This window comes from Cyanistes caeruleus, chromosome Z, assembly GCF_971803275.1.
Source record: "Cyanistes caeruleus chromosome Z, bCyaCae1.hap1.1, whole genome shotgun sequence".
NCBI lineage: Eukaryota > Metazoa > Chordata > Aves > Passeriformes > Paridae > Cyanistes > Cyanistes caeruleus.
In genome coordinates, this window is record NC_141732.1 from 13,044,160 (window position 1) to 13,067,788 (window position 23,629).

At 41.5% G+C, this 23,629-nt stretch overlaps 1 protein-coding gene across 3 annotated transcripts in view; it reads right to left on the reverse strand.

The window, feature by feature from the left end:
- PLPPR1 (phospholipid phosphatase related 1) overlaps window positions 1-17,131 on the reverse strand; it is a 163,664-nt gene extending 146,533 nt beyond the window's left edge. The window contains exon 1 of one of the 3 annotated variants that reach the window (XM_086868681.1): window positions 16,818-17,131. The gene's annotated coding sequence lies outside the window, so the exon portion shown is untranslated. Of the gene's footprint in view, window positions 1-16,143; window positions 16,195-16,817 lie in introns of those variants that run through there. The other 2 variants (XM_086868682.1, XM_023944330.2) reach the window with 2 other exon arrangements.
- Window positions 17,132-23,629: the final 6,498 nt, after the last annotated feature.

Consider the following 23,629-nt stretch of genomic DNA (forward strand, 5'->3'; position numbering starts at 1 on the left):
GGGTAATAATTAATTCACCCTACACTATAAGCCTTCTTTCAAAACCCTCTCATTCCATCTCACCAAAATATTACCAAACTAAAATTATTGTTCTTGTTATCATCAGGTTCAGCTCTTGTATTCTCTAGGCTCTACTCTCTTCCAGTTAAATTGGCAGGGCTTCAATGAAGCCAGGGCTATTCTCCTGACTGAGATTTGGGCCTCTACCTATTAAATGAAAAACATCAGTTCTTGCCAAGGTACAAAATTAGCTATATCTTTCAATGATTTTCCTTCCTGGATGCGGCAAACCACCTGTTTTTCCACTTGTAGTCTTGTAAAGCAATGCCAATCTCAAAGCTTGCCAGAAATGACAAAATATATATTTTTCAGTTAATCAAGCAAAATAGATTAAACTTCAAAGGTCCAATACAATCTGATCTATAAGCCAAATGTTGGTCTCTGAAGTCTTGTGGTGCCATCACCCTCAAACAGGAAAGTTGGCCAGAAAAAAGGGAAGACAGAAAATTGGGATTGTTCAGCCTGGACAAAGGAAGGTTAGAGTTTAAGAGCACCTTCTAATACTGAAAGGGGCTAGAAAAGAGCAGGAGAAGGACTTCTGAGAAGGGCATGGAGTCATAGGACAAGGGGCAATGGCTTTAAACTGAAAGAGGACAGTTTTAGATATTGGGAAAACATTCTTGACTATGAGGGTGGCAAGACTGGAGTGAAACAGGAGTCCTTTTCTCTCAAGATACTTTGCCTGGATCAGTGGTCACAGAGGACCAGAGCACAGTAATAACAATGACAAGAAGGGGATAACAATAAAATCCACTCCTCTATATTAGTCCTCTTCTTCACAGTGTGCTATGATTAATCAAGCACATTGAAATTAATTAAGACCTTAACTGAGAAATCTGATCGTTTTGAAAAACTGCATTTCTAAAACTAATCTCGCCTCTAAGCATCTGGGTGGCTGTGGGAGTATTTCCTATGAAACATTTCTAGGGGTGACAAGAAGGGTGAAGAAGCACTGCTACTCATCACAGAGAGGTAGCTACACATCACCAAAACAGTCATCAGTGGTGGAGCATTCCCTCTTTTGCATTTAACGAAGAAAAGGTCACTCAGACTTTGCTTTGCCTGACTCCTACAGACCAGTCCACTGTGACTGAGGTGAAATGAAGGTGTTTCACACCACAAGTGAGATGCGTTGTAGATGTTAGCTTTGGTGTCACTGCAAAAGAAGGCAAATGTAAATAAATGTATACTGTGAAATGAGGACAGAAGAGGTTAGCTTTCTTTTCCAGAGAGAGTCTAAGTCAGAGGGTGGAAAGTAAGTGTAGGGAGAGGTTTCAAGGGTGAGTTAGTAGCAGAGACAAAATTAATCTCATGGCACAGGCAAGTGGAATCCATCAGAGAATGCACAGGACTACATTCTTTTCTTCCTCACAAGCTTTCACAGAGATGACAGAGATATAAATGTCAGCAGAGCCTGGCTTGGTGTCTGCAGCTGGGCTTGTGTGCAGCTGTGGATGTAGAAGGTAGATCTGGACTGGCAACAGAAAACAGCACCCACAGCTGGTCCTGGTGAAGCAGCTGTACACAAGTCAAAAAGCAGGTTTTCCAACAAAAATGGAAAACATCCTCACAGGGTATAGCAGAGATGATAAAAAACACTGGAGTGCCAAGATATTCTCACACCTTTTACCCAAGGACTGCAGGCCCTCCAGAGGAGAATCAATTTAAGTGACACTGGTTAATATTCCACTTGAAGTCTGGGCTCATGTGAGGAGAGGGACAGCAATCATGTCAATTATGTAACAGTCTTTTGGTTTAAAGGAAACCCACTACTTAGGAACACACCTCCATGTTAAACAAAAACTACATGAGAAAACTGTATGGCATATGAACTAATTTAATATAATTTAATTTACTTTCTGATAGTAACATTTTTTTTTCTAAATTTTCAAATTCTTCCATTTCATCATGCACAGAGAGAAACTATCTTTTAGTTTCATGTGCTGGGTTTAAAAATACATGCAGTAGAAGAATAATAAAGTTGGCTTTCTTGAAATATTTTTCATTTTGAACATGATAATTTTTCTTTCCTCAAAACCTGTTTCCAAAATCATTCTAAAAAGGACTGTAGCTCCTTATTAGAAAAAAAAAATGAGGCAATTAACCTCAAAAATATTTTTCCCCTACAGTTTTGAAAAAGAAAACTTCTATAATTGGCATATCTCATTACCAAACTCAGCTATGCTGCCATAGTAGTAAGTCGGTAGCAAAGTGCAACTAGAATTTTTAAATGCTTTTTGTTTCTTGGCTAATTTTCTTTATATTATCTGGACCCTTGAGGGGTACACTACTGTACTATGCCTGTACTATGGTCTAAGCCATGATAAAAACACCATTCCTTAGACTAATTTCTCTGTAACATTCCCAATGCTTTTGCCAAAAGCACTGCAATTCTTTTATCCAGTTTCTCCTTTCATATCTGCATCTAGACAACACATATCTCTTGTAGTGCCCATCTCAAGCTTCTTCAAGCTCTGAAAAGACAACATCAAGATTGATTTTCTCAGGTACCCTACTGAGGATGATGCTTACAAAGCAAGTAGTCACTGGAAATACAAGCAGCTCAGACACCTGATCTGTACCCATTTAGCAGTAGATAAACTGTGCTTCCAACCACGAATACTGGGACCAGTATAAAAACATCAGAGCAGTCACGGATCACACTCAATATCCCACCTGACAGCAGCAGCCTCCAGGTGCTTGGTGGGTGGTAGCAAACTGCAGGATAATAAACTTAACTACAGCCTCTTCCTAATCCCTCTACAGGCAGACTTGTGACCTAAAGGCATCTGAGTACCCACCCTTTCTACTTCCATCAACCTAATTTATAGCCCCAGTACTTTGCTTTCTGGCCAAATCACCAAGAAGTGAAACTTCTTGAAGTTATTTGGTGTTAGCAGCTCTTCAGTGTGAGGCCACACATTCCAGAAAGCTTCAGTTATTTTTAATTTGTTTTTTGTGCAGAGAAGCTAATTTGACTTGATTTTCTTTCCATATAATTGTGAGAATGGGAGACAATAGTAGCAAAGCAGAGTGGAAGGTGACAGCAAAAAGAGAGGTGAGCATACACTGAGGGCTGATTCAAAACATGTCTGGAAGAGAAATACCTTGATAAATTGGTGTTCATTGTTTGTCAGCATGCACACCATATGTGCTTCTAAACAAACTGTACTATGAAAACGTCCCCTGGGAAACGTTCTGAAATCAAAACGTTCTGAAATCTGAAATCAAGGCAAGATAGCCCATTTTTTTAATTACCTGTTTTAGCCATTAACCTTTTTCATGCTAAATAAGGTAAAACTTAAGTTGTTCCAGGGGAGATTTAGACTCAATATTGGGAAAAATTTCTTCAGTGGTCAAGCACTGGAACAGGCTGACCTGGGAAGTGGTGGAATCACGGTCCCCGGAAGTGCTCATAAAACATGAAGATGTGATGCTTAGGGAAATGGTTTAGTGGTAGAGGTGGTAGTGTTCAATCAAAGGTTGGACTGGATGACTCTAGAGGCCTTTTTCAGCCTTAATGATCTATAATTCTATGTTTGAGGGGAGGGAAGCACCTGTAAATAGTGGGTCAAACCCTGGCCCCACTGAATCAGTAGAAGCTTTGCCACTAAGTTCAAGAGAACCAAAGATCTTGTAAATCCTATGACGAAAACATAGCAACAGTAAGGGGGAAGGTGGTCTGAAAGTCTCTTGCAACATAGCTTACCCAAATGTCAATGAGTTGATGTCAGAGGTTTGTAATAATGTTACACAAGAAAAGGATATACACAGACTTTATTTGCCATTTATTTTTATTCCTATTTCATTTTCAGGCATGTAACAATGGCCAGGATGGGAGCTGCAAGATTTATCATCATAATGAAGATTTCTGAAAAATTAGCTTTTCTTAAGTAACACGATCATTAGACTGCTTGCATTAATCACTACTTAATCTGAGCAAACCAGAAATCAGAGGAAAACACAATTACTTTTCTATCTGGCCTAATTTCATCCCTCTTAATCCATCTAATGCCATGCAGTACATAAAACTTAGGCTATGTGCACAGAGTCATATTTCACTCTCCACATGAGACATGAGCCATCTTCTGTTATAAACCTGTGTAACTTCAGTGCCTGCAATGAACCAGGGCATTGACAGCAAATCAGTGACATGAGCTGCATGCACCGACAGAAAGAGAAAGGAAAAGAAACATGTGCTTCTCTGGAGGGTACTTTTAGAGCTCAGGATGTTCCTGAGACAAGGCATGTATTACTATGTAATATTACTACATGTATTAGAATATCAACAAAGGATACTCCCTGCCTGCTTGCATAGGAGGTCAAACCAAGATCATGTTCTGAGTGCAGTGGCAGAGTAGAGCTGTAAATGCTGTAGGCACACCAATAAAGGAGCTGCATGGCGATAATCCTGACTTAACAGCTCTGCAGTATAGGGCTGGTTTAGAGATACAACATTCTGTGTTAACATATGCATGAGTTGCTAAATTGTTTGAGGCTGGTCCACTCTGGAAAAGCCTTTTGATTTGATGCTTTTCATTTCAGTAAACAGTTTTATTGCAGCTTGTTTTTCAAATTGTCAAATTATCATTCTGAGCAAGTATAGTACTGCTACAACAGATAAGGATACAAGTCAGCAAACATTTGGTTTTTCCATTTCCTGAGATGTTTTTTTTGAAATATGAAAGCACTTTTTATATGCAGCCTTAATGGGGCTAGCAATTGCTCTGGTCCATGGTGAAGGTTATCCTTTGTAGTGACTACATATCAGTATTTCCAGTATATATAGCCCCTAGATGCAAGACTCAAAACATGATTGTAATTGACTTCACCTGTTTATCCTCATGCACCCCAGGACCATTTGGGGGGGACCCCAACTTCTGCTAAGCCTGGAAGGTATAAAGAGAGACCAGCTCTCATTCCTGGAACATTCTGTCATTGCCAGAACAACTGATGCAGACAAAACCATTACCTTTAACACCATTCCATTCCCTTCCTTCTCTACCTCCACTTTACATCATTATCACTTGCCTTCTCCCCTCCCACTGAAATCCCAGCTCTATCTGAGGTAACTCATACTCATCAAACACGGATATAGTGTGCATACTTTAAAATGAGGAGTTTTGCACAACTTTCAGCCTAAGAACTACATCCTCCCAGCACCTCAGCCATTGTTTGCAAGCTGCCACCACTCAAATGTTCAACCAATGTTTACACCAAACTGGTAAGACAGGGCATGAACTGCTTCTGCTACACTAATGCAGAGGAAGAGAGAAGACCTGAAAATTAGTTTCCAGTTTCCACCTGTCACTCACCTGAACTGAAATACTTCCATTACACATTGTGCTTAACAACTTACCAACAAAACCTTCCAGCAGAATAACTGTTTGAAGGCTTAAAAGCAAAATAATTTAAAAAATCCACCAGTCTTGAATCACTGATGGCTTGAACAAAACCTCGAGTCTCTCACTGAGGCCCTTAAGGCTTAAAAAAACTCAAAAGGTGCAATTGCTGCCAAGAATGCCTTAACTAATATTTCCTAGTAATCTCAGCTCACTTTTCTGACATGAAGCAGTGACTTAGGAAGTTTTAGCTTCTCCCTTCTTCATCATCATGGGTAGATGAAACAAAAACTGTAAGAGACAAAGGTAAGTTAGAATTGAGAAGACCAGTGTATTAAGGAAGGCCAAGGCTGGAAGAAGGCTTGAACATCCAAGGAAGATGGTCAGAGAACACCTGGTAGACAACCTGAAAAGAACCTGACGCTTGGCAGGAAGGCTGATGAACACTTTGCCACTGAATAGCTGTAAGGAAACAAACCCCAAAAGAGGTTTGGATAGTCACAATGAAGTATTCATGTAAAGCAGAAAATACCTGGATGTTCTGGTAAATGAAATGTTGCTGAGGAGGATGAAGAAAATGAATATGACTGGTTTGAGTCCTCACATATCTGGCTCGAAGGGCAAAAGGTTTGGACATAGGAGAGAAAAATGCTTTTTTCTATTACAAGATGACAAAGGAGATGACAAGGGACAAAGCACCATAAAAATCCCATGCTAGCCTGAAGTCTGGGAAGACTTGGGTATCCTGATCTCCTTAATCACTCTCTGCTCATGAAGTTATTCAATGACAATCAAAACCCATACAGGCATTGATACTATCATTTCACTGGGGCACATAATACACAAATCTCAAAATGTACTCTTCTGTCCTGTGATGAACTTTACGTGTGAAAGTGCCCTCACTGTGCTCCATCTTATTAATGTACTGTTGACTGACTCATTCATCTCTTCTTGCAAAACAGTGTAGATTTTATTCCTGATTTCTATTTCCTTTGTTGAATGATTTATAATAGAAATAAATAAATTAACTTTCCCCTTTTAATTTATTTTTTAAATTACCTGCATCGCTGACTGGCTTCTGCAGAAGATCATCAAGCTAAATGAAATTCTACATGCAATAATAGTCAGAATTTTACTATGGCTATCCATCCCTACTTTGGGTAAGAAGGAAGAGAAATGGCAATTCTATAATTATTGCTTTTTGTTGTTCCATAATACAGTACTGTTTTTAAAAATTCAGTCGACCTCACATCACTGCAAACAGCAAGTGTGCCCTGTATGAATTCCATGGTAAAATTTAGTATGAGACCTGTGAAATGGGATTTAAAGCTGAATAGCTCTTTTACTAGCCCTCTATACCAGGGTGAACATCTTAGAACCAGGAATCAGCATGATCTCAGTAGTAATTTTGAAACCAGAAAATACATATCAAAAGACTAATGAAAAGTAGCCTTTCACTCAACAAATCATTTTGTTCTTTTGAAAATTACCATTTTTTAAAGTACTCCTGTCTTTGGAACTCACATTGCTCACATTTAGAAGCCAATTTTCCTGCCCTATAAAAGGAATAATACAACCAAACATCTGCTCTCAGGTGAGTGCATTTTAGATCTGCGAAACCATTTCTTGGAGATATTCAGCCAAGAACCCCATGAATAACTTCAACCAGATTAAGTCATCTTTCATGACTGTGAGATACATCCATCAGACAGAGTCTTTGAGAGAAGTAGATATTGTCTCTACTGTACAAATGAAACCAAAGGAGTATTTCCTCTTAAGAGAAATGAGGCCTTACCATTATAAAAGGATGGTAACATTAAGAAAGTGTTATGAAGATGTTAGTTTCCCAAGAAGAAATTACAAGAAGAAGACAAGGTTGTATGTTGGCCAAGGTGATGTGTGGTAAGCAAATGAAGACTTCAAGAGAGCAAACCAAAGAACAATCTGTCCCAAAACAATGTCAAGTAGCCATTTCTAGTATCAAAAATGAACTTTGAAAAATGCTTAGGGAAGAAAAATGCAAATTTTGTCAGAAATTTCCTTGCTGCTAATGCCAAAGTCTACAATGAAAAGGTCAGTCCCTTGTATGGGTATCATCAATATCACACTGCCACACTGTCCTGATGAAAGAAGAATATTCTCCCCTTTGGCTGTCACTCTCTCTTTGCAATGCTGCACCAGGCACCTGAGATGAGGCAGGAGCTGCTGTCCAAGGAGGGCACAAACATTGTGGACATTCAGCTGCTGCCAGGAGTGTGGCAACCAGCAACACAATAGTTTAAAAGCAAACACCCCTCGCAGTTCAATAGGGTAAGTTAGGGTAATGATGATCTGGGTGTTGATGGACATCGTGGACATGGGTGAGTATTATGGATCTCAAGTCATGTGATGAACAACATATTCCAGCTTTTGGCCAATCTCCAGATCACCAGGCATGTACTAACATCCATCCCCAATTTAACTTTGTCTAACCTGAGATGGAATACAGTTTATGTCAACTATTAATTAAAACTATCAATAGTAATTATTCTCAAACATCAGATATATGATAATTAAATTATTTTTGAACACCGAAAGAATTCATATAGGGCTGCTGGGCTGCAAGAACTTATAGAACAAGCTCCTTCTTGAAATGGATTTGTTGATGTCATAATAGATTTGTTTTTCTTTTGAGCACCCACAAGTGTTGATTCCAAAGACATGAGCATTTGATTGGAAATGACTGCAGATTGATTGCAGATCATTATGTACTGGAAAATACAGACTGCCATACCAGGAGATACAGAGCTACTGGTATTAAAAAAAACGTCAGCGAGTTTCTATACCATTTCCTTGACCCAAATATTCTTATTTAGAGAATAAAAACAACATGACGACAATAAGGTTGATGCTATTTACTCTTTTTCTTTTTTTCATTCCAGTGAGGATGTCTTTCTGTTGCTCTTTGTTCAGACTGACATTAGTATTTATTCATGCAGATAATTTATCAATTACTCCTATGGTGATTAGAATTGAGGTCTGATATCATGCTTAGGCAACAAGATTGTTACGGGTTTTATAAAAAAATAGAGTGTCTCAATCTTCTATTTCAAGAGCTACTAGAGTGGCAGGAGAATCTGCCTTTGGTGGTCCTTTTACTGTAAGGACAAATGTTGTCACTTCCTGAGACACCACAGGCAATACTGAATAAATACAATGTGCCCAGTTCATACCGCTGCTGCTCTGTGGAGCCCTAGCTGTGCTTTTCATTCTCTTAAGGGGACAGCTGAATCCAAAGGAAATAGCAGCAGAGGGGCTGGGGAACACCATTTTGGTCATCAAATCTAGCAGGTAGTTTCAAAATTGAACTCTCGGTAAATAAAATTATTCAAAGAAACCGCAAACTATAAAGAGATAAAACAGTGATACAAAGCAAATTAAATATCTCAAAATATCTGAAATGATACCCTATTTTCCTCCTGTAAGCAAAAAAAAGCTTATGGCTTTGGTCAACCCAAAATAATTTTCTTCCCAGTTCTTAGTTATTTCCATCATTGATATTTGTGGTTACAAACTCATTATATTCCCTCTAAAAATCCAAATAATGAACACACATATACACAAAAATAGAATTAGCAGACATCAGGGTCCATCACTAGATTCTTATTTTGTTTTCCTACTTCAAACTCCACATTCCTTGTCTAGATTCGAAAGTCAAAAGTACAATCTTCTCTGTCAAATTCATGGCACTAACACAACAGAGAAAGACAGATAAATCCTTGCACTCTCAACTGGAAATAAACAAAGAAAATAAACAACCCTCATCCCCAATAATGCTATTCAAAGTGGTTTATAATTTTGTATTTGCAATTTTATGTAAACATAAAACAAGACCTCAAAAAAAACAGCCCTACAGAAAAAAAAAAATGTATGTTTAATATTTCAGTCAAAAACTTTTCAAATTTGAGTAATTTCTGGCAGAAATCTGTATGTTGCAGAATTTTTTTTTGCTATGGAAACTGCTTGAGTAAGAGAAACAAAGCCATAGACCAACCATTTCTAGTTAAAATTTCCTCCTCTCTCATGCAAATCATACAAGTCCTCGAACAGCTCCTCTTTAAAGATCACCTCCTGCAGCATAGGTGCGGCTTTTCTCGCTGAACACCTGTGAATTAGTAATATTCTGCAACTGCCTTGCATAATCTGTGAGCAGATATAAGTGGTGCACAGCCAGCTCCCCCAGCCCTGAGAGCTGAGGCTGCTGACAGCCTGTGGGTTGTCCAGGCACTGCCTCTTTGATGTGGATTACACCTCCTCTGGGACGGGCAACAGGGCAGATTAATGTGGCCTTTAGCCACCTCAGTATTGCTGTTACAGCTTCTCTACAAAGCTCAAGCTGAATATCACTGAACCCCTCATTTCCTTTTCTGCTGCTGTCCTTATCTAACCTCAGGTACCTGAACAATTCTGAGCTGTCTCTCAGACATTTGGGTCACTGGCTGCATGCACTGGGGCATGCACGAGGGCAGCAGCAGATGTATTGTGTGTGACAGCCCCACATTAACAATGGCCTCTCCCCACTCACTGCTGTAGTGGTGCCTGAAATGATTATGTACAAATGATTTGTCTCTTGTGTTTTTAGCAGCCTTACAGTAGTAAAGTGGTGGCCACAACCCATGACCCACCTCTAGTTTTCTCAAAACCACAGGCTGCCCTCTGTCTGATGCTCATCAGCACAGAAAACCAACCCGCAGCCATGAAGCCAGGACACCATTTAATGGCTGGAATGGATGATCTTACAGGTCTTTTACAGCCTCAGTGGCTTTATGAGTCTATGTCTGCATTCAGAGTACACAGCCTGTGCAGCTAGCAAATAATAGGGTCTCAGTGAAAGCCTCATGAAGCTGGGTACTTCTTGAGTGCCACTTTATTTTTCTAATATTTTATTTGCTGGCAGACACTACCTGCTTGTGATGGATTTCATGACTGACAAATTGTGTTATATCTTCTCACTGTATTCTCAAGATAACTGAGAACAGTTTGTGGGAGTGATGCAAGGATGTGAAACCTTTATCAGTTTGTGGCTTACATTTGCACTATGGAGAACTGAAATTACCTTGATTCAGCCCAGTGTTTGAAGTATAATGCTGGAGACTGGTTTCTTCTGCCTGACCTGGTCCTGCTTTTAAGAAACGTACCCACTATCACCATGTATTTTTTAAGGTGGAGCCCATTCTACCAGCAGTTCAAATCCCTGAATACTCTGGCAGCTACAATGATCCAGTGACAAACAATTTTCACACCCAATTCTTTAAAATCTGCTCTACTTTTCGCCATCATGGATTACAACCAGTGGGTTCTTCAGTCTAGCAAAGGTTTGAGCCACTTGACATCTCCTTAAGTCATACCAAAGTGATGTGCACACACTCCTGCTCAGCACACATGTGTTTTCCCTGCTGATCAACAGCATCTCCAGCACAGTGAATGCCAAGACACCTTCTCAGGTGCCTCCATCAAAAGCAGTGTTTTGCTCAGAGTAATCTGTGGGCGTGGTCCTTACAAAGAAACATTAGACAAATATATAAAGAAACAAAGACAACTGGGGACACTTGGCTACAAACGACATTTGGGAGCAGTCCATGGGGCTGTTACCCCACAGCCCTGTATTTTGTAGGCTGTCCGTCTCTTGTCTGGCTTGCTGACCATGGCCTATCACAAAGTAAGAGAGCTTTAGCAAAGGAGACCATGAGCTTGTGCAGCCGGTTTGCTCTGTGAGAGGCAAGACTCCTTCACAAGACTGTGTAAACTCTAAATCATTCTTTTAGCTTCATTTATCCAAATACAGCATTGTCATCACAACAGTGTTATTCTGACAGGTTAATGAAAATATTTCATCAGTATTACAAGCAAACTTTGAGCACAAAAGAGGGTGATTTAGGTATTCTAGAGAAGAAAACCCATCCTTTTATAACTACTCTTCATTTTCCAATACTTTGCCTTTCTCCCATAAATAATTCCCATGCAATATCCCAAGAAAATCCCATCTGCATTATACAAAGTCACATTTTTCAAGTTTCTTGCAAAATATCTCAGTTAATTAAAAACAAATAGCTTAGTTTCTCTTCAGTTTATGTGTTACTAAATGTTCCCCTCCATGCACAAGGAATGGAACAAAGTCTGGAACAAGAAGAAAAACAAGTTACCATAGAAGAGCTACTAGCAATTACTCACCAAATACAATAAGTTATTGTATATGGGGAAATTAAATGTACTTCATGTTGTTGTCACTGACTATTTTACAAGTGTGGGTGACAGAAGCACAGAGCAGAATAGAAATGTGATACAACTGCCTCTTGCAGTGTGTGTTTCCATTGAAGCTGGACTTTTTTTTTCCTCCTTTTGATAGATTTATACTGATGGATGGTGAAGAAAGATTCAGAATTAACTGGAACCTCTGTTAAGCAGCAAAAAGCAACAGAACAAACATCTGTGGAAATTTCACACTGCAGTCTCATGCTCCTGTTTGAGTTACTCAACAGAGCAGCTCTTCTAACAGAGTTCAACCCTCAACTTCTGTAGAAACCTGTTAGCTTTGACAACCTCTAAGCGGCATTCAGGTCTACTCACATGAGACTCTGCCAGGGCCAACCAAGCACGAGATTTGGACTTGTTTCTGGAGACTTATACATCATCTGTCTTCAGACAGGAATTAAGCTGGGTTTTGCAATTGTGCAGAGTTCAATTTCAAAATCAGTTCCACCTTCTGAGATTGTAACAGTGGACTTAGAGCTATTAAGAGAGTTGGTGTCTCACAGGCATGTGATTTGCCATGGTTTCTGTAAAACCTCTTTTTGGTTCAAGAGCAATGGTAAGAGCCATTAATGATAAATGTTGCTCCTCCATTGGATAACTTTTTTGAGCAAAGGATCCAATTGCTAGAGCACAGCAAAGAGAAAATAAAGTCAAAGAAGGCATGTATTGTCAAGGCTATTTAAACAAATGGCTTAAAGGAGCAGAGGATATGTGGCAGTGTGGCACGCTGTATGACCATGAATAACACTGACACCCTCAAAACAAGAAAAGCAGAAACCTTACTTCAAAAGCAAAGGATATCCAAGCCCCATAGCTAACTCTATCTAGCAGACACAAGTCTGTTATTTGGCAATGAGGGGCATGACTCCCCAGTTTATTCTGGTCCTCAGATCCCTAGAGGAGATGTTAAATTAATGATCAGCACGTTTCTGCACATGGATCTGTCTTGAAGATAATTCTTGCTCTGGTTAAGATAAGAGAATAACACATTACAAATCCTTCAGGAAAATTGATCAAAACACAAACATTTATATAAATATAAGCCCACTCTTCTACCTGTGCTGCTCTCTCCCCTCCTCACCGTCCTTTCTGACTTACATCCTTTATCACTCCCATACAACTTTCACTATAACCAGAAAGTATGGCAGCTCCACAACACAATCCACATGCTGTTACAGGATGTCCTGTACAGTGCACTAATGAAGCTTGACCCTTTTGAAATAAAATATAGGAAACTCACTTGGTTAGGGAAAGTTATCTTGTACTTCAAGAGGTTGGAGAGACATTGATCCACTCACTTACTACGGAAAAAAGTAGTACAAGAAGTCTATGAATGATGCTACCCTCTGTTCCCTAGGACTGTGTTAAATTGCTCCCATCACTGTTACATGTGATTCACAAAATCGCAGGGTTAAAAGGTATCTCTAAACACCATCTACTTGAAACCCCTCTGCCATGAGAAGGGACATCTTCCGCTGGACCAGATTCTGCAGTGGCCTTGAACACTTCCAGGTACGAGGCAGCCACAACACTGGGCAACATGTTCCAGTGCCTCCCCAGCCTCAGAGTAAAGGTTTTTTTCTTCTAAAATCTAATTTAGCCTACCCTGTTTCAGTTTAAAACCATTCTGCCCTATCATGTCACAACATACTTTTTTAAAGACATCTGATTGTTTACAACACTGGCCAGCTCTTCAGCTGTTTTGACAGGTGCAGACTACCAATAAAGCAGCTTTCCAAAAAGGGAGAAAACAGATTAATGCTGACTCCACATCTAACAACCCAGATAATGACTATGCAGGGTAGATAGTAAAAGTCAGATTTTGTAGCCTCTCCTTTTCAGCCCCATGTCCATCCAATAGATGTCGATGGTAGCACAATTTTTACAAAAGCATGAGATTTTCAAAATCAGGACATGCATCGTGAACAACAATGCCCTTCACAATGGGTCTCTCAGCTGCTGCCAAGCAAGCATTTCTGAATAGCACCATTGAAAAGCAAGTTTCACTCTGGATATGTAAACCTAGCAAATACCTAAATAAGGAGAGAGGACATGTGAGCTGAAGCACCAACTTTGCACACCAATGGCAATAAACGTGCTGGCCATTATTTTTGTGTTGTGCTCCATCCAAACATCTATCTGTTAAGAACTCCAAGAGCATTAGGTGTTCTTCAGAAAACCTATTTGGGACTGCAAATTGATGTTGGCACCTAGTCTTTTCAGTGATAAGATTAAAAACAAAACAAAAAGCCAAAACAAAACATGAAAAAGAAATTCCCTGTGAATGGTACAGGGCTAAGAATTCATAGTAACATCAATCTGGGCTATCTGAAGAGCATGGAATTCCTCCAGAGTTTGAAAATTCAAAGCACAGAGCATCACTTACACCCAGGCAAAGCCACAGCAGACACTATGCAGCAGGTTCTGGAGAATTTACCTCCCAGCTGCCAAACACAGAACACAACTGAACTGGTTTAATTTGCATTGGGAATTCTCACCTGGGAAGCAATGGTCTGAAACACAGCAAAGATCTCAAAAGAAGTTATAATCTGGGGTGTCCTCACTTACTTCCTAAGAAATAAGCATTCTGGTTTCAGTCACTCAGAACAAGGTGGCACAGCTGATTTCACCACTCTTGTGTGAAAACTAGTGGAGAATCGACCATGTATCACAAACTTGCTGGGAACAAACCAAGACAGAGTGAAAAGACAGGCACATAAGTCTTCTGGAATCAGTACTACAGAATTTATCTTTGTTCTGCCTTTATTTTGAGGAAACCAAGATAGGGAAAATAACCTTGAAGGCAGATCTTACACTTGAAGAGTCACCAACTGAAAAAGCTTCTTTCACCATAACTTCACCCGGTACACACAGGACAGCATTGGTGGATCAAAGAAATGTTTCTTTTAAGCACTGATGATATGTAGCAGTTTTCCATTAGAGAAGTTTGCATTTCTTGAGGGTCTAGTGACAACTCCACAATAAAATTCCAAAGTGGTATTCACAATAGTTCCTCATGAGCACAGCTGGAAAAACACACATCCTCCATGCTGTTTTACAAACCACATAACTCAAGATATTTGAGGCTGCAGAAACCATTAAGGTGAAAAACTAGAGCACAAGTAGGCTGATCAGTTCAACTTACTATCTGATGGAAGTAATAATTATAGATATGTCTGCCAATTTAAAAAAACCCACAAAAAACGAAGTACAATGGTAGTAGACTCTTACCATTGGACAAAGGGGCAGGGAAGAGAGCAGAAAAGAAAAGAAAAAAAAGTCAAAGTTTTTCACAATGCCCAAAGCTTTCAAAGAGAATTGAGGTACAGTACTAAATAAAAAATCAACCAAAAATTCAAAAGCCTCCTTTTTCTGCTACTGAACTCAGTCTAGACCAAATATCTCCAATTACAAACCAAGCAAAAGGTTCTGTAACTGAACAGATGTAACTACATGATTGAGGAATTAAGAATATGGTTCCCTACTAGTTCCTTCTCTCCTCTGATGTCTCATCAACCAGAAAAAATTTTTAAAAAAATCTTTATTGTGTGTTGAAACAGGTTAACAAGCACCAACAACCAGCACAGTTCTGACCAGATTTTTGTAGTAATTCTACATATACTGAAACAAGTTCACATCCACCATATCAAAGGAGAAATGCCACTTGATATCGTCCTTGCTGTTACATGTTGCTTTAATTATCTTTTTCGGCATCACTGGTTTTCTACCCAGACTAGGCAAAAGCCAACATTGAAATATGCCATGTGAGAGCCAACAATGAAAGTTGGAGGAAAGGAAGGAATACAAATAAATATGGGAAGATAGTAAGGAGCTGTTGTTATGGCTACCAGTGCTTGATAGTTCCTCAGCTGATGTAAATTTTGTCCTTTTTCTCCCTTGTGTCAAACCTTGAAAGCAGATTCTCTTCCTGTACAGTATATTCAGAGTTACCTGTGGACAAATGCATAAAGACCCCTAAGGTCTTACCAGTCTTTACCTTTAGAAACTACCAACTCAAAAATCAGACCTGAGAGCAGCAGAGATGATTTAAAAGAGAGGGAGGTCTACAGCAATGTCCTCAGATTAAGCGGGATCCTGAAATTCAAAGGCTGAGGGCAATCACACTAAGTAGTCTCAGCCTCAAAGGTAACCCCTTCTGCAGTAACTCCTATGCCAACCTTCCTTCCCAAAGCAAGCACAAAACCCCCATTGTACAAGAACGAAAGGTTTTAAAAATACTCCGTCTTCTGATCAAGTACAAACAGGCAGAAATCTGTGCACAAAGCCATGATCTCTATTTTTTTTCACACCCATCTCATTTGAAGTGGTGGGGGGAGGATGTCTGCTGGGGTCCCTGCTCTGTCCCAGGTGCCTTCACACCCCACAAAAGACCACACCGCATGCAGGACGAGCGCTGTTACTCTGACACATTTATTTCTCAAGTACTTACCCACAAGGAGCCAGAGAACTACTGTACAACCTTAGAGCTTGGGAATCTCATCTCTCTAACCTGCAAGCTGTCATTGACAGTTGATCAAAACGCCTGCATTTCTCTCCTTTCCCGGAGAAACGGAGGTTTTGCATAGATGCAAAAACACCGAGTGTCAGGTGTCTCTCAAAGCATCCAGACCTGACAGGGACACCCTACACGGTGACATTTTAGCATCTCTGCTCCAAAGCCTCTCTCCCCGCATGCGGCGCGTCCATCACGCCCTGCAGCCGTCGCCGCAGCCTCCTCCTAAACCGCAGCCCACCCGCACGGCCCCGCGGCTTGACGGCACCGGTGGTGGAACCCTTTCCCGGGAGGTGTTCTCGGGGCTGTTCACGGGAGGAATCCCGAGGGAAAGGGCGGGAGCCCAGCAGCCGCCACGGGAAAAGCGGCGATGCCCCCGCGCGACTCCCGCCATCGCCAACACCGACCCACCGCATCCCGCATCCCGGCCCGCTCTGCATCCCGCATCCCGGCCCGCTCTGCATCCCGCATCCCGGCCCGCTCTGCAGCACGGCGCAGGGAAGCCGCCGCCTCGCCTCGCCCCGACTGCCGCCGCTCCCCGCAGCCCCCGCGTCCGCCGGTCCCGCACGGGCATCCCCCGCCGGGCCCCCCGCGCCCCCGGCCCCGCTCACCCCGCGGCGCGGCGGCCCCTCTACGGTCGGCGGTCTCCGGGAGGGGGTGTGGGCAGCGCTCGCCGGTCGGGCATCTTGGTCCGCCCTCCGCCGCAGCGGGGTGGGCCGGCTCCGGGGCTCGCTCGCTGTGCCGCCTGCTCCCTCGTCCTGCTCGCCCCTTCCCGCCTCGATTCCCCGCAGCGATGCCTGGAGGAGAACAGGTTCACCTCCCTCCCTCCCTCCCTGCCGCCGCTCTTCGTCTGTTTTCCTGGGCAGCAGACCCAGCTCCAGCCCCCGCCCGGCGGCGGAGCGGAGGGAGGGGACAGGGGCCAGCCGGGAGGGGCGGGCGGAAGGGAGGGGAGGGGGAGCTGGACCCCCAGAGCTGCCGCGGTTTCCGAGCTCGGCCCCTTTCCCGGTGATGTCCCCTCCCTGTGGACTGGAGCAGGGTCCGGCGTACGGGGACATCGCTACCTACATTCGGCGGTGGCCGGCGGACGCTAAAGGCGGCCGGACAACTCTCCCGGTTGCTCCTGTCCCGGTCCCGCCCTGGGGAGCACGATGCCCCGGAGACTTCGCCGGCATCACGACTGCATCGAGGACAGAGGCATGTGGTCTGGGTGACCCGCAGCATTGTTGGTGCTCCAAAATCCCGGGGATATCCTGGGCTAGAAGAGCTCTGCAGTCTGGAGCAGAAGGGTGTCCCTTTCCCCATGCCTCATGCAGGGCACCAAGCAGGACTGCAGCGCTGCTTCACGGTGATGTTGTCCTGAACCCTAAAACTATCCATGGCCCTGTCCACCAGGACACTGAACTCGTGGTATCCGACAGAACCTGGTCCTCAACAAGCTGCCTTAAGCACTCAGAACACAAGGAGAGGAGCTTGTGCTTTCTCTGTTCTAGGCTTAGACTTGCCTCCAACTCACAGATGTGTTTCTATAACTGAGCATGGTACCACCCTAGCTACATTCAAGCTAAATTCCTAGTTGGCAGGGCAAAGAAAAAAGTGACCCAGTAGTTTACTGCAAATGAGCACAGAGTCCTGTCTTCCCACAAGTGTGTGGCATGTTCTTGTCAATATGCCTTAAGTGTAAAAATGAAAAAAAAAAAAAATAGCACCCACGGGCTAGAGTAAATCATGACAAAATTTTTATCCATCAATCAATGGAATTTATTTCCTCAGTCACCAAGATATCTTGCAGAAGCATTTTTGGGTATTTTTGATCCCACCATTTCATGGACAGGGTGCCCTGTGCCCATGGCAGCGAGGTGACTTGCCAGAGACCACCACTAAGCCTGGACTGTGTCTTTTCAGTTTGGACTGTGGGCCACATGGACTGAGGAGTGCAGATGAATAGCTCAGAGTTATTCACTGAAGGTTTGAGGAGTATTAAGTTTTGTCTGCTGCGATGCAGAGGAAGACATTTGGGTATCCAAAGCCCTTTTCCTTTGTAAGACTTTGTAGGAGCACAGGCATAACCCACTGAAGGATGAGAGGTATCTGTTCATTTCAGCAGTGCAACAGCATCAGTAGCTCTGGTCTGGTCATATCCAAAGATTGATATTTATACACGAGATAAATCAAATTATATTAATTTCAGGAATGACAGTGTGGAAACAACATAAGAATGTCTTTTTTGCAGCTTTTCATCCCTGCAGTTTCATTGTTTCATCCATTGTTTCTCTCCAAAAGAGGCATCTACTGTCCTTGGTGGATGTAGAGGAGGCAGAGGGAAAGCAAAGTACTCACATACCTTTCTGCTTTTTCCCCACTTTACACTATCACCAAGCCTTGTAGAAGCAGAGCAGGAAGGTATGATTTGTTTTCCTCCTGCTTTTTGGTCAGATGGATTACTGACCCACTTGTCGTTTTGGAGAAGCTCAGCTGGGCATGAGGTTTTCTTTCCTAGTGTGGTTATTATGTGGCTTTCATGGAGCTACGGCAGTAGCAACAAAGGCTATTTTTAGCCTAAAATAGGCCAGGCATTTCCAGAAGATGTATTACTAGGAGGAACATTTGAGAACAAAATAAGCAAACAAAAGAAAAAACAAATGGAGAAGTGTAAATACAAATAGTCTTTTACCAGAAGCACTTGCTAAATAGTAAATATGAGGAACTGCATCCTCTGTCTCAGGGGACATGAACCCACCCCGCAGCAAACAAATTAATGCAGTCTCTCCTCAATATGTGCTGCCTCCAGAACAATCGAAGTATCTTGCACCTGGAATGGGATTTTTAGAGATGCCCACTTCATCAGATTGCAGATTGCAGTATGCATTTGTTTCCCAGAAAAAGCATACCTAGCCTGGAAGTTTAAATAGATATTAATCTCCTTCTCAGGCATCACTACAGATTCATGTTTTGAATCAGTGTAGCTGGTACCCAAAGTGTGTTGCCCAACTCGCTGGGAGAATTCCCACCCACATTCATAGTGAAATCCTGTGGGCAATGTGTAGCTCTCTGCAACAGGCAGAAAAGAGGCAAGGATGTGTACTGTAGGAGAAAGATTCATATTTTGCTGCTAAAAGCAACGAATCTTAGTTTTCAATCAATGACAATTCAGTAGGAGGCTTAGGTATCTGTCAGCTCCCTGAACCTTGTTGGAGTGTGAAGACTGGTTGCAACAATTCAGCAGTCTGCAAATCTTCATGGAAGAATAAGTGCAGCTACATTCATCATAGATGTGTACTTGCCACATGGACTCACAGGGCTGTTCTTTACTATTTTATTTTTTTTTTTTGTAACTTCTGGTAGTAGTTGGTTATCTTTTCCATTAGAAGTTCCAGTAAGACATCTCACATTCTGACTCTCATTAGAGTCATTCCACTGAAGCCAGTTGCAGAACATGCTGAATGCTGTTTGCTTGCTTGAGTGTTTGGGTAGATGAGATCCAGAAATCCAGGACAATATGTGTCACAATAATCATATACTACTCCATCAAGTATTGTAGTAGGATGCCTGTAGTGACAACATAAATGTTTGCTGTATGTAGCCTGCATTTGCTTGCTGCTAATTTTGTGAGACAACCTCCCCAAAAAGCATAAAGAATCAGCATTTTTTATCTCTCTAATTGACAAGTACATCTCTGTGTCCCCATCTGACTTTTTTCCACAGCAGTGTGGATACCTACAAACTTTCAGATGAAGTGACATCAGAGTTTAGTGCATAAGAATTCAACCTAAGGCCTCACTGTTACTGTCTGTCCATAAATTTGCCATGATGGTCTTTTCAGTTGCAAAAGTATAGAATTTTTTGCAAAGATTTTTGAATCCAGATCAACTTATAAGTGTTTCACTGTCCAGAACAGCCATATCTAATTCAAGCCCACACTTCTTGATGCACAGAGCAAGAAAACGACAACATACATATGCACAGACCAGACAGCTGTAGGATTTGTGTACAAGCCATATAAGTGAAAAGTTTGCAACCAATATAATAAAAAATAGTTTTAGGACTAATCTGGGGACTTGGGTTTGTTGTTGTTTTTTGTTGTTTATTTTTGTTTGTTTTTTTAGCTGAGTACATTCTGTCTAAGAACACTGCACTTAGTTATCTTTGCCACATGCTTGTCAGGCAGCATGACAGTTTACCAGTTCTAGCCCTGCCTTAGCAAAATGAGGGTACAATTCCACAAAGAACCTAAAGCTAAGCATGTGATTGTGATGGAACGTTAGGTGTCACTCTAGAGAGCAGGGGCTGACAGCTACAGAGTTGGCAACGAATTTGTGCTTGGCAGATTGGTTTTCACTATGCTTTGTTTTCTCCTGCAATCTTGAACTGGCATTGCATGAACACCCTTAATTGCTAGTCAGAGACTTAACCATATCACTGTTTTGGTGACAGATGTTCCTGGTTAAGGAAATGCAGTACACTCAATTGTGTAAGTCATTGTAATTTCAATAGCAGAGCACATTGCTGTGTTGTAGGATCACAGAATGGTTTGGGTTGTAAGAGACTTTAAAAAACATCTTGTTTCAGCCCCACTACCATGGGCGGGAGCACATTTTACTAGACTAGGTTCCTCAGCTGTAGTACTAAAGTGTCTTAAAATCCAGATTTACATGTTTACCTTACATCATAGACAGAAAAATTGGTTTCTCTAATGTCTGAGGGGGCCTCAGTAGGCCACCATTGCATCTGGAAAATTCCCAAGGGGCTACAAAGGAAGCAACATCCCTGACCTGATATGAAACTCCAAATCAGGCCAGGCTACAGAGGTGCCATAAGAAGTGGTGAATGTCACATCTTTGGAAAATTCAAGGTCAGGCTGGGCACAGCACTGAGCAAACAGATCAAGTGGAGTGTGTCCCTATGCAAGGCAGTGGGGTTGGAATGAGGTGTCCCTTAAAGGTCCATTCCAATCCAAACCATTCTGAGATTCTGTGAGCCTGTCTTCACAGCAGCCAGGCTGAGAGGCCAAGTCCATCTGAGTGTAACAACAGGCCAAGCAAGCCTCTCTATATAACTATGAGTGTTAATGAGAATAACTATGAGAATAACTATGAATGACCTGTCAAATTGCCAAAGTACTGAAATAGGTCAGGAATGCTTTCTGCTGGACTCTGCCAGACCATAGTCTCCCAAATACAGTCTGTGGTGGAATGCTGCTCAGACCTGGGGAGAGGAGTAGTAGCAGAGACACATCAAGGATTTCCTCTGACTCTCTGCAGACAAGGCACTGCATAGCTAATTAGTCACAGGAAAATGCACCATCTGTTATGCCAGTGCAAGATAACAGTGTTCCACTTCAGCTTTACAGAAGACCAGCTTCATAAATAATGCTGTACCCAAACCTTCCCTCAAATGGACTCTTTTGGCCACAGGGACAAGTGATGGGAGCTGCTGTTTCTCATTAAACACTCAGTAGGCTAAATGCAAAGACCAGTTTCTTATCAGACATCAAATGATTCAAGCATAATACACAAGTTAAAGCCTACAGAGAGGGAATAGACTGATTTCTAACATGTCACAATGCTACTACAGGTATGAAAATCCTGTAGCTGCCAGGGCCACAGAAAAAGTCTTCACCATGGAGAAGATTAGCAGGGAATCGGAACAAAGAGGACTGTGAATACAATGAGTAACATACCTTGCAATGCAGAGAATAATCCAAATTATTCACTCTTTAAGGAGTGAGGAACCAACTTTCTGCTTTTCAACATCAGATTGATGCTTTCCAGCAAATAAAACCCAAACTACCACTATATATTTACATATACAAACACAAACAAAGCTGCTTATATAGTATGATACGCCTAAGTTTAGGGAAACTTAAATCTTGTAGCTTTCTGATAAGAAATTACATTTGCATAATAAAGGGTACTGAAAGGCAAGCTGAGTGGGTGTAGGCAGGTAGTATGCTTCAGCAGTAACTTAGAAAGCTGTTCCCCTAGCACATTTGTAGTGTTGATGTGCCTCAAATCTTGGGGTGTTTTTTAGCATTTTAAAAAAAAACTTTCTTATCATTTCTGGCAGCTTCCTGCTAACAAGAAAGAAGATGCCATCACCATGTGTATAACAGCAAATTCATAATTACTGCACAGGAAGAGATGAACAGACCAGAATCTACACCTAAATGGAGATGGCCTGTGTTTTTTCTGGAATGTGCCTAAACCTAGCACCCCAGACAAATAGGCAACAATATCTGAGAGCAAGATGTGCAGTACAGCCCAGTTTTCTCTATTGCCCTTTATCGCTTGGCCTAAAGCTTCAAATCAGTACACACCTTCTTTGTGAACATTATTTGAACCCAAATTTTTTACTGCTTAGGTACCTTAAGAATAAACTTTGCTTTTCTACATAGCATTTGAAAGAATAAAAATAAAATTAAAAAAATCACAGGCAACTTCAGATTTGGCTTTGTTGCAGGTCTGGGAAGAAGAGCTGTCCTACACAAAGGTGTGCCAATTTACCTAAATTTGTAACCCTGCTATTTAAATATTTTCATATCAAATCACAGGAGTTTAGCATGTCTCCCTTATTTTGCAGAAGTAGATTTTAGCTTCTAACCAAGCTATGCAATATTTTCCCCAGTAAACTTTCATATGTTTTCAATTTACATTATTTTTCTTAAGTCTTGTACAGGCATCTTGAACTGTGCTCTCTCTTCAGGTAACATTCATACTCAGTGGGATTCTATTTTAGTCCTCAGAGTTAGTCATTCCTGTTCCACCACTCTTCTTGCTTTTGAATGTTGTTTTAAAAAGCACTTTCAATTTTTGGAGGTTGATCAGAGGGTGAGCAGACCCTGTGCCAAAAGGCAGCCAACTAATTTTGACGTGTTAGTGAAATTTTAAAGCAAAGAGCATGAATCTTGTGGCCTGTGCAAGGTTGTACTTTGATGGTGTTTTACTTGATTGTGTTTGTTCATGCTGCAATCTCACATTAAGCTGAAATCCAGCAGTTTTCATGAGGTGGGTTGTTGTGGTTTTAAACCAGTAACTAAAACAGATTACTTATTTCTTGCTGTGAGATATGGATTAGAGCAAGAGCAAAACAGGCAATAAACTTAAAAGGAATAAAGTTTATTAACAAACTACAAGAATAAGAACACCAGAATTAACTTCCAGAAAACCACTTTTTATCCCCTACTACCCACCATTCTCTTGTTCACTTGACAACAGAGACAAAAACTTTGGAACTTTGATGGTTAAAACAGTCTCAATTCCTGCTACAGTCTTTTCAGTCTTTGTAGAGAAACCGAAGTCTCTTTCTGTTAATTTATGGAGTTTCTCACAAGAAAACTACTTCTGTTATAGTTTTCTATTGCCCTGATGTCAGCTGCCCAGAGCTGCTGTTATCAGAGCTCACTCCTCCCATTTCACATCACTCTGAG